Source organism: Mus caroli, chromosome 3 (genome assembly GCF_900094665.2).
Source record: "Mus caroli chromosome 3, CAROLI_EIJ_v1.1, whole genome shotgun sequence".
Classification (NCBI taxonomy): Eukaryota; Metazoa; Chordata; class Mammalia; order Rodentia; family Muridae; genus Mus; species Mus caroli.
The window spans coordinates 43,178,694-43,191,176 of record NC_034572.1 but is presented as its reverse complement, the minus strand read 5'-3'; the positions used below and the strand labels follow the sequence as shown (position 1 = coordinate 43,191,176).

Genomic DNA, 12,483 nt, shown 5'->3' with positions numbered 1-12,483 from the left:
GGAGGGAGGAAGGAAGGAAGGAAGGAAGGAAGGAAGGAAGGAAGGAAGGAAGGAAGGAAGGAAAATTGTTGTTTCTAAAATTGGCATTCTTTAATCAGCTTTGTGCATATGATCAATTAGTCTCACTTTATTACAATATATCTTTATTGTCTAGTGATAGTAAAAGTATAGGTCAGTACCATTGGGCTGTGAGATTCATTTTTATGTAACCCTAGACAAGAAATTCAAGAAAAAGTCCCTCTCAAGACTATTATAACTTAGATACAATTAGTTCCAAAAGAGATTATAAAATATGATTTGTAAATTTATCATGATTAAGTTTCATCTGTATTATTTATATACAACACGTTTGTAAATATGTGGATCTCAAAACCAAAATTAACTGTTAACTCATATTAACTTGAAAATAACTTACAGGCATTTGCATCATTGGTAGTATCTTCTCAATGATATCATTCACTGTATCGATGTTTGTTTCTGTTACACATAAAGGCTATGAAAAGTACAGAGAAGAATGGTATAAAATAACTTTGAAGCTCATGATTATCAAATTATTGTCTAATCATTACTTATAATCTACAGTCTGTAATGGCAACTCCAATATAGAATAATCCTCTTGTTTTCTTACCCTGACATCACTGTGGAAGACTGTCAGTCTAACATATTTATCACAAAATTAACTATGTGAGTACTTGGTATTCAAATATAACTGTAACAGGTTGTGTATGATAAAGAAAGACTGAGTAGCCATGGGTACAGGCGCTCAGCATCCTGACTTTCTTTCATGATAGCAGCAGACAGGCAGGGAGGGTGGTTAAAATAGAGCACAATCCTTTGCTTCCTCCCCATCTAGACTTTCATCATTTTACAGTTACTTTCATGCACATTATGTGCAGAGTTTTAGGTAAATAAGGGTTAATAGCAACTGCAATTTAAAAAAAAAAAGACAAAAACAAACAAAAAAGAAAAAAAACAAAACAAACAAAAGATGAGTGAGTACTCTCTCCATATAATGGTTTGTATATAGTTAGATGGTATACATAGATACACTACTGAAATCTGTAATTGTTGATTGAACTATGAACCTAAAATGAATATTTTAGAATTACTCCATCACTTAATACTCCCAAGAACAAGCAAGGTGCTTGTATTATTAACTCTCTACTGCCTTTCATACTTAGAATCTTCTAAAGAGACCTAGGAAGCCAGCAAGAAGAAAATAGCATTAAATCAAATGATAGGAATCTGAGAAGATACTACTGATATACTGGAATTCTAATACATTACCAAAGTGTATGACACTGAGTAGATTGGTATATCTTTATGAAAATAGTTTCTATAGTACCAGCTATCTGCAATAAGCATTGTAAGTATCTATGAAACAATCACTTAAAAAAAATAACAGAAGTACCCTCTCACTATCCATAAAAACAACCTTGAACCAAGACCAAAGGAAACCACTTCATAAGTCATCTCTTTCACGTAGTTTTTATTTATTGTCTTCTAACCACTGGGCATAACATATTACCCTGAAAATTTGTATGTGTGTGTGTGTGTGTCTTTATGTCTGTGTGTATGGCCTGTATGTATGTGTCTGTGTGTATGTTTTTGGTTGTGTGTGTTTGTGTGTGTGTTTTGATGAAGATTCAATCAAGAGCATATCAAAACATGCCAGGTTACTTTAATTTTATGAATAAGAACACCTTACACCTTAACTGATTTTATATCTTGCTATCTATAGAAAAACAATTAGGCAAAAACATCTTAGAATGTGTAAGAACATCTCTGTTCTTGTGGTTATAATATAAAAAAAGAAGGAAACAATGTGTTAGTCACCTCTGGATGAAAATATAGCTCATGGCTTAGAAATCATATATTCTAGAAGGATACATTCGAACACCACATACATGAACACACACATGCATGAAGTCACACACACACACAAACACACAGAATGAGCATAATAATTTTTTAAAAAGTAAAAGTTCTGATATTTTGTTGAATATCTGAAAACATCTGTATAATTTTAAAACAATAAAGTATTATTATACAAAACCACACATGAGATAAATAATTCACATAGGATTTTAATTGATATTATTGTAAAATGTGTTCTCAGAGCATCTTGAACATATTAAGGTCTAACTAATGATAGCAAAGCTGTGTGCATTTCTTTCTGATACTGATATTGTTTTTAAAACTGACACATTTCAAGAGATATAGTTTGTTTACATAAAATCGTTCTAAAAATACTGTTTTTAAAGCATGAAAATGAAAAGACAGCTGGGATTTTTTTTTGTATATGTTAACATATTTCTTGACTCAGGATGAACCAAGGTTATATAAGTATCAGGAGAGAAGCTCAACAATATAATAGATCACATGATCCTACTATGAAAAATATAGGCTATTAATAATTGTTCAATGATACATAAAAATAAATCTAATGTACAAAAATGAACTATACCAACAGATAAAATAAAAAATCCTGTAAATATTGAAACTACACATTAAAAACTAAATGTGAAACAGAGAGTTGTTGCTATCACTAACAATGTATGAATTTAAAAACAGATTACTTAAAGCCATGTAGCAAAATGCTGTCCTCTGGCCATGGCATAGGCATTGACTCATGAAGACAGAGCAGTTAATTGTTATCTCTACAATATTGAGTCAAAAGGTCAATATTTTATATATTTGTATTTGAAGTCGTAGGAGAAAACATACGCAACTTAGGAAGAAGTTTGGGGACCTCTTGGGATTCATGCAGGTGATTTGGCAGTGGATTTCTTAACATAAATGAAATTATAAAATAAAGGTGATTCTAAAATCATCTGCATCTATGTATTTTAAGATAGGAACTGGGTCTGAGGAATCTACATTCAATCCTAAGAATAAGGAAAAAAAGGGAAAACTGGGAGGAAAAGAAATATTTAAATAAAAATAGCAAAAACATTTTCCTAATTCCTCAATAGGAAAAAAATACAGGTTTATCTTAAGTGTAATGAAATACATGGGTGATTCAAGAAACTCTCAAACCTAAAAGGCCATTGCTGAATACTCACTAGAGAACATGGAGAAAGAAATGTGATGGATGATATTTATTTAAATTAGAAGAATGTTTTTATGTACTGAAAACATCTCTTCAAGGACAAAAGGGAAACAAACATGAGGCAAAGCTAAAAAGTATCTACTATCAATCTTCTGAGCTTGTCATTAATTATGGCAGGATAAAATATGAAGGCACGAGAGTCCTGGATGAAAATCAATAAAAATGTTTACTTTAAGGGCATTGGATCTAAGTCACAATGGTGTTGAAAGACATCAGGTGGATTGCTCATGTACAATGCTGAGCATTTTCCATAGCTGAAATCAAGCAGCAGAGGCAGGAGAGCATCTCCCTATAGGACTATCTGCTCTTCTGCTCTTCTCTGCCCTGAGGACACATCTGCTTCAGCCAAGCTAGTGAGTGTTCTCTTAATTTATGTCACTGGTTAGAAATTTTTTTTTTTTTGAGACAGGGTTTCTCTGTATAGCCCTGGCTGTTCTGGAACTCACTCTGTAGACCAGGCTGGCCTCCAACTCAGAAATCTGCCTGCCTCAGCCTTCCAAGCACTGGGATTAAAGGTGTCCACCACCACTGCCTGGCAGAAATTATTTTTATACTACCCGTTGCTCTTTAATTTCTGTTCTGTATAACCTAGAAAGTATGAAGATAAAATTGCGTGGTGATACACACCTTGGTAAGTGTGGTTCAATTTAAACAGTGACATGTTAGACTATCAACTCTAGGTACATTTTATACCCATTAGCCTTTATAAAAATCAGAGAGATGGTGATCCTCTGAGCTACATTCTATTCTGCTTTACAGTAGGGATGATCTTTAATGCTCTACATGGTACATAACAGTTAAATTTCAGATCAGCAATAATCCCAATATTGAAAATGGAACAATAATATAAGCATTACAATAATAGACAATTATTATGTGTTTAACTCAGTGAAAAAACTACTGTGTAGTATGTGTAAGGTCATGAGTTTTATCCTAAGCACTGTACACACATGACCACACACACACACACAAATGCACACATACAAATCAATTGTAAGTTAATAAAAATGATTTCTAAGCAGAAATTACATGAAAAGATATCCCTATGCCTAGAACATTCAAACAACTATAGGAATAAAGAGCCATGATTATGTATTTGTACTTCCTAAATAGGTGTGAGGATGCACAGAGACATACTGAAAGAGCAGAGGACAGAGGTAAAGAGATAAAGCGTTATAAAACATGTGTGTGTGGAAAGCAAATTAATCCTTGATAATATTTTGCTCTAGTTAAGATTTCACTATGGTTATTTATATAGTAACAATTATTTTTATTAGATACAAATATTTTAAAATAAATGATAGTTGAACAACACATCAATTAAAATATAGGCCAAAAGAACTCATGGGAAAAGCAGTTTTATTCTAATAATAATACTTGGCTTGGAAATGTGTGCTGTTGCAACTACCTGACATAATTTACAGTCATCTAAGAAATAATATATCCTCGGTTTGGCTGCTTTAGAATGTGGATCAATCGTGCTTTATAATGCTGTCTATAGACCACATTTAAAAGACACACGTGTGCATGCCATACACATATAGCTTTGCACATATGCAAATTCTTACTAACTCTGCCAACCCATTTCTTATGTCTCCATCTTCCATTACTCTACAAACTCCTTTATCTCTGCTAGTCATGAACTTGAAATATCAGTTTTGGTTTTGTATTCACATACACTGTCATAGCTTGGGATGTCTTCGGTGAATTATCTGCAATGAGAAATTTTTCTTGATATCCTTCTTGGCTTCATCAATGGATCTGCTCAAATACAATTAAAAACACAGAATACAGTAAAAAATTAATTTCCTAGTAGCTCATTTAAGTTAATCTTAATATATTATTAGTATCATCTTAGTGTTAGAAACAAGACAAGCAGTTCAGCAATATGCATTACTGGGTTATTAAAAGTGATCCAGAACCAAAGACATGGTCAAGTAATTGCACAGTGACCTAGGAAGCACAGCCAGTCATCAGAACTTTTTGTTTGCAAGGTTGTTGTCGACTTGACTACATATGGAATGAACTACAATTCAGAAATGGAGAGGACACCTGTGAAGACACAGGCTTCTGACTAGGACCTTGACATGGAGATCTTGAGGCATAGTGGCCCAAGAAAGCTTAGGGCCCTGCAAGTTAGAACACACCCACCAATACTCTATAGAGACTGAGGGAAGTGGATCTGAGGTCAAGGTCAGCCTGAGACAAAGCAAGGTTCTGATCTAGGAATAGTGGCACACACTTTTACTCTTACCAACACCTTCTGCTTAGGGCTACATAAGGACACTGAAAGAAGGAATACTCACTCTTCTTTGCCTGCTTGCACTTAACTGCAACCACATCTGTTGATATCTACTTCCTCAGGATTCCAGTTTATACAGATGATCAGGTGAAACAAACTACCCTCATGAACTGGACAACTACTAGATTTTTGACTTCCCATTCACAGCTGCCCATTGTTGTGATAGTTGAACTATGGACTGTAAGTCATTACAGTAAATTCCTTAATATATAGACAGTCCATAAATTCTGTGGCTCTAGAGAAGGTTCTATGACTAATACCCAAAGAAAAGTTAAAAATCTGCTTCATCTCAAAGGATAAAGTCGCAGATAGTTTGAATGGACATGGTAGAGTAACATCTATGGAGTATAACGTAAAGTAAGTCTGAAAAGTACTGTTTACTCCAACAAAACAAGGGGAAAATGAATGCATAACTTGGACAAAATTAAATGAAATATGCTATAGACAGCAGAAACTAAAGTAGTATCAAGTGTCCATCTAATCAACAACATATTTGGATTCTCCCAAATATATTCTTATGAAAGAAATGAATCACAAACTTCAATTCCCATATCGCTATTGAATTAAAGTATAATCACAAGTAAAATACCTTTTGAGAAAATAGTACCATTTATCTTTCTGTTCTTTCGAACTGTAATGTTAAAAGAGAAAAACAAGTTTAGAGTCTTCAAAGACAAAGATTATTGCTCATAAAAATTATTATAAGCCAATGGCCCTCATGAGGGTGTAGCTGTAGATGGTATTCTGCACATGACTGCCCTTCTGAATGACATGTTTCACTGGAACACTTGTATGACCAGAAGTTGAATATAGTGTGGAAGCTAGTTGACTTGACTGTGTCCCAAGAGCTGTGTGACTATGGCTGTGCCAACAGTTGCTCCTACCTTTAGTTTCATATGTATCAAAGGATAGTTATGTCAGTGTCCTCTTAGTGTGAGGTCATGGTCATATATCAAGGTATCATTATTCACGCTAAGCCACAGGTAGGTTATATGATCTCTGGTTAGAACCAGAGGCAGGGAGAACACCTTTCTAGAAAAAGTATTGTTTATTTCCTCGTGTGAATTACAAAATTGGCATACAAGACAGGAGGCCTAGAAACTAGTGCTTCATCTTTGTGAGTCATCACATTAACTCTACTGGTACAAATTAATAAGCCCACCACTATTCCACTGTAATACTCTAATTTAAGATGGATTAAAGATGGATTCACAATGTTAGCATTTTATAACTGATAATTATATGTTGATCGAGTTAGACCTCATTGATATTTGACACATTCACAGTTTGTTATAGTCATCAGAATTATCTTGTTGATCAATGTTTCTCTTATCCAAATAGCAACACTTACCCAATACTGAAAACCCTTTGTCAGGTATAGTTTTTCCATCTGTAAGCTAATGTGTATATTGTTTCCTCGTTCTGAAAATAATTATCCATGCTGCAAAGATCTTTCATTCATAGAATTTTCTTCTCCTTTTCCCATGATTCTAGCATCTATAACTGAAGCAGATTGCCTATGGACTGATTCTTGCCCAAAGACTGGCACATTCATGTTTCTACCATTAAATGCTCACCCACTTTATTGTCTACCTACAAACATTTTTATCAGAAGGGTGGATTATGCCTGTGCCCCTCAATAGACACACACACATTTGTGTACATATACAACACATCTAATATCACTAAAATAAAAATGACACAGCAAGAAACCTCCTAGTTACTTGGTGATGTGTAGTGGTTAGTTCTGATGCTTTGATCAGGAAACTGCATCTGAACACTGAAGGTCCAGTTCGTCAATTGGTTCTTAATGGATCAACAAGGATGCTAATGGCCAATGAGCTGGGTGGAATAGGAAGGACTTCCAGTTTTACCCCAGGAAGGCTAGCAGATGCAGTGTGGAGAAAATAACTCACCATGCTACAGAGGGAGAAAGAGTCACCAGCTATGTGAGATCTAAGGTGAAATGGAGATTGGCTGCTTCTCCAAGTGGCCTGATGTGGCAGGCAGGAGATTAGAAGCATAAATCAGCTGAGGTTAGATTTTGGGTGCTGAGCTAGAACTAATGTAACTGAGCAAAATTGAGGGCAGATTCAGAGGTGTTAAGCTGGAAGTGAAAAGAAGGGTATGAGAGCTGAGGAAGGCTTACAAGAGCTTTGGCCATTGAACTAAGGTATATCAAAATGAGCTAATGTGTGTGTCTATCATCTACAGATCTGATGGAACCTTATCCAATGGCCCTTATCCTTATCTGTTGACCATTAGACACCAGTGATATTCTGCTACACAGACATTCAAATACTTGAGGATTCTATGAATAACTATTTTTATCTGTTCAATTAAATACTTTTTATGGAAATTAACTGGGGAGTATTGGAGGTATTGGCCAATTTAAGGATACTGTGCAGTATTACTGGAGAGAAATCATTTTGTGTATTTTCAAAACCTAGATAATATCAGATATTATAGGGAAAGGAATGTTGAGGGTATGGTAAGTCATTGTTTAGTCCACAACCTTCTTAGAAGACAATGTACTTCTGTTTTGCCCCAAGAATTCTGTGGATTTTTGATGAGCATCCCAGATCAAAAACTAAGGAATGTACTTACATATGAAATGTATGTTGTGGAAAGTATGGACAAACCAGGGTCATCATAGAAGGAGAAATTGGAGTTGGCAACCTGTACACATCAGACTAAAATGGATTTCATATTTTACAAACATTCTGGTTAATTGGTTTAACCTACAAACCATTAAGTTGCCCCACAATTTCTAAAGCTATCCACCTGTAAATACAGATTCAAACTGTAGTTCTTACCAAAAGGTGGCCAAAAAATTTCCAGTGGGCCAAAACAGGTAAATGGCCTTGCAAGTACACATTTCATTCATTTTGTCTAGGTCCACATCATCCACTGAGCACAGGTAATTCAGTGGGATGATACATTTTATCTTAAACCTTTTCTTATTCCTAGGAAGAGAAACCAAGTATCTCTGTTAGTTTGATTTGCATTGTAGTGGGAATTGCTTGTAGAAATACACAATTCTTCCTTTCACAGAGCATAGGAGGACTCCTCCATTTTATCACCCAGGCACAGTTCAAACCTGGATAGATGGAATTCAACAAAGCATATGTTGAGAGAAGTTACTGGCTACAAGCTTCTCAATGGTCACAAATATGCATAGCCTGATGGTTTTCTGATTGGAGAATGTTTAGGATGGCTGTACTATGAATATATATATGTATATATATCCCATTAGTAACCATTTTGCTTTATTTCCATAATGTCCATACCAAAAATTATTAGTTAAAATTTTGTATTTTACTTAATTACATTTAATAATCTGTCCAAAATAAATAATGTAGAAATATTGTCTGACTGAATAAAATGCATTTCCCATTGTCCTTCTTTGTATACTAGGAAGTCACATCAGCTTACTCCAATGGTTCCTTACTAAACATACAAATCATATCTCATACAAGGATCCAAAAAGATGATTATGTGTCCCAATAATTTTAGGAAAAATTGGAAATATGTCTTCCAATCAAGCATTCTGATCTTATCAAAAAGATTTTGTAAGAAACAATAATCTTGGAAGCATTACTTTCCTTTTATCATCATTCCTTTTATGTGGAGCTTGAAATTTGAGAAGTTCATTTTTGCTTCCCCCTTATCTTCTATCTTTGACAGAATCCTTCCCAGATTTGTGACTGTTCTATTTTTTTTAATTATACTCTGAATATTACCTCTGTGTGCGCGTGCGTGCGTGTGTGTGTGTGTGTGTATCTATGTGTGTGTGTGTATCTGTGTGTGTGAACTTGGGTATAAAACTCTGCATTGGACACTGTTAAGCTAATATGTTGGCCCAAAATTGAAGATGGTGACTCTGCCTCTCTCAAATTCATGAGACAATATGACACAAGTATAAACCCTGATTCAAAAATCCTATATATGCCTTTCTAAACTTCGTATGTGTGTCCTTTTTGAAACATGATAGTGATAGTACAGAGAAAGATTTCCCACACTAATGTACCATGTAACAGTCAAAATATAAGCATATTATGAAATATTTACTAAAACATACACATGCACACTTACACAAAAACAAACACATGTCTAAATTATATGAAACATTTGTAGTTATATTTTCTTTCCATCTAAAAACACCTAATTGTATATATACAAATATATATATGCATATATTTAAACCAATGTTCAGAGGAAATGCCTAAACCTAGAACCTCTAATTCCAATATGTCTGATAATAGATAATATTCCTTGAAAATGGAAATGATGACAATCATCTATTATGAGATTAATAATGTTCTTTCCATAATATGAATGAAAATCTCAAGATAGCTTTAATTATTATCACTACAAAGCAGAAGTGGAACAAATCTATGGCCATTCATGAAATCCATTCATCTTAGTTTCCTTTACTCTCAAAAATCAAAGTGAATTTCACTTACTTACACCAACTACACTTAAAAGGCACACTATCAATATATACATATATATATATATATATATATATATATATATATATATATATACATTTTTAATTCAAATGAGTCAGTTAATTAGAGGAGACATACAGGAAAGAAGCAGAAGCCCACGAGCCGCTGCAGTGGCAGGCAGTGGCAGTTGGAGGCAGTTGTGGAGGCTGAGAAGGGAGGGGGGAAAATGGAGGAGGTTCCGGGACAGACTATACCCAACCCTCCTTCCCCAGCTACACAAGGACCCAAAAGCCCAGTCCACACGCATGTGCTACAGGACCAGGAACGAACCTCCTGGCTTTCGATTACTATCTTCTAAAAATAAATAAATAAATAAATAAAAATAAAATGTGAGTATTTCCAAGTGTGGACTGAAGGAGAGTTGAGCAGAAATGACAAGAAGGATGACAGATGGATAGACAGCCAGGACATTCACTTATTTTGAGCCTGCATCAGTCAGACACTAACTACCATTTTCTATGCTGGAGCTTACAGTGAATGATCAGGGTTGAAAGCCAAATTTACCCAATTGTTTGAACCTACAATGTATAAAAGAAATCTCTTTGGAACATTTCATTTCCTCACATTTTTTAAAAAATGGATCAGGAATGTTATTTACAGATGACCAAAAAGTTTATCCCCCAAACTGAATAAATTATATTTTTTGATGTCTGTCCTCAAAACCATTTAACTTATGAGTACATACCTTGAATTATTTACTTGATAATGTCAATACCAAGTTCATACTTTCTAGAATAATATGAAGGTTATGATCATGGACAGTAGAGATTATATGTGATGTGGTCCCAGAAAACACCTCCATGGTCATAAGTTACAATGCAACCATGTATACGGCTTTGTTTAATCACCACAGTTTTCTCCACTGTGTGCAGGATCACCAAACAAGACTTAGTGGCTGCAGTTTTCCTTGATCAGTGGAGGACTAGGAGCTGCTTCTCATCTCTTCATACTGATTTGGAAACTATGAGGTCAAGAGGCTTAGATATGTTGCCACTTGTATGCAAGGATCATAATCAGGGATTCCCCCACTTGCTGCTACAGTCTATCTGGAAACAACAAGCACGAGGCCACCTGCTTCTCATATTTTAAATATTTTATTTTGAGAACATATCTCACTGTATAGTCCACATACCTTTCAAAGTTTCAGTCCTCATAAGTCAGCTTTAACAATGCTAGAATTACTAGCATGTGCTTACACATTTGCCACCTTTTCAAGTTTGTTGTTATTCTTTCCACAGATTCAAATAGCAGGATAGCACCTTAAATAATTCATTTTTTTAAAATGTGTCTAAAACTTGAGAAATTTTTGAGAAAATTGAGAAATGTGTAGAGGAGTGTCCACCAAACATCAACCAAATGAAAGGAAAAAGAAGTTGTGATCATGAAGTAATGAAATAAGTCTAATCTTTAAAACAAAAAGAAGTAAAAGAACATATTTTATATTTTATACCAAAAAAAAAGCCTAATTCAAGTGTAGCCTGTCATACTAAGGAATGCATGTTGCACATACTCACAGGTTATTAGACACAACCAACACATCATTAAATAAGGATAGAAGTCTTTTGTTCCTTTTCTTCCCCCTTGTGAGTTCCACGGGGCCTTGGCACAGCAAGGTTTGATATATTCCTCCGGTGTCTTCATTCTCAAGGGTTTCCATATAGAAAAAAAAAGATGCTCCTGAGCCAGGTCTCCACCTAACAGAACAAGTATTCAGTGGATAAGTTATAAGACCAATGTTCATACTAAATTTTTGAAGGTTTCATGATATTAAAACACAGTAAATAAATTGAAAGAGAAGATCTGAAGAATGTTAGAGCAACATTTATAATGATAACAATTAATACATTGTATACATTATGAGAATTACAAATAAATACGTATGATAAAAGATAATTGTAACGATTAACATAAATTGTATGCTCATGTGAAAGATAGTAAGAAATTTTAAAAACTAACCAAAGTTTGGAATGTAAAAGGTAAATTAAAAATAAAATAAAATTTTAAAAATTAGCCTGCTTTTTATACATGTGAACACTCTGGCCTTTCCTATATTGATCGGCCTATATGTCTGTTTCCTTCAGAAAAATCTTTAAAATGTGATTGTCCCTTCCCAAACTGTCTTGAATGGTGAAAGCTTAGAAATGAAGAGCTGGTGTATTCTGAAGGTGGTGTTGTATTAATCTAAACAACTCAAGCCAAAGACCTCTCCTCTCATGATTCTGATGTTCAGCTGAGTGGTCAAAACTGTTCTAGTACACTGGATCACTGTCAAATCAGAAAATCAAACGAACAATCTAACAAACCATCCAGCCTTCAAAAAATATTTGTGAAATTGTACTTGTCCAGACAAAGGGGTTATTTCCCCTGTGTCTTGCCTGAGGCTCCTATAAGGACAGCAAAGTTGATTCTAGGAAGTAAAAATACTTGTACATTAAAGTCTACTCTAAGATTCCTGTACCTCTCCAGACCCCTCCATTTCCTCTGCTATGCTAACTTTAGACCCTCCCCCTCAATCTTTATGAATGCAAAGTTTCTCCTACTCAAATTATCCCCAT

At 34.6% G+C, this 12,483-nt stretch overlaps 1 pseudogene; it reads right to left on the bottom strand.

Annotated features, from left to right (window-relative positions):
- LOC110291806 overlaps positions 1-11,585 on the bottom strand; it is a 95,492-nt pseudogene extending 83,907 nt beyond the window's left edge.
- Between the last annotated feature and the right edge of the window lie 898 nt (positions 11,586-12,483).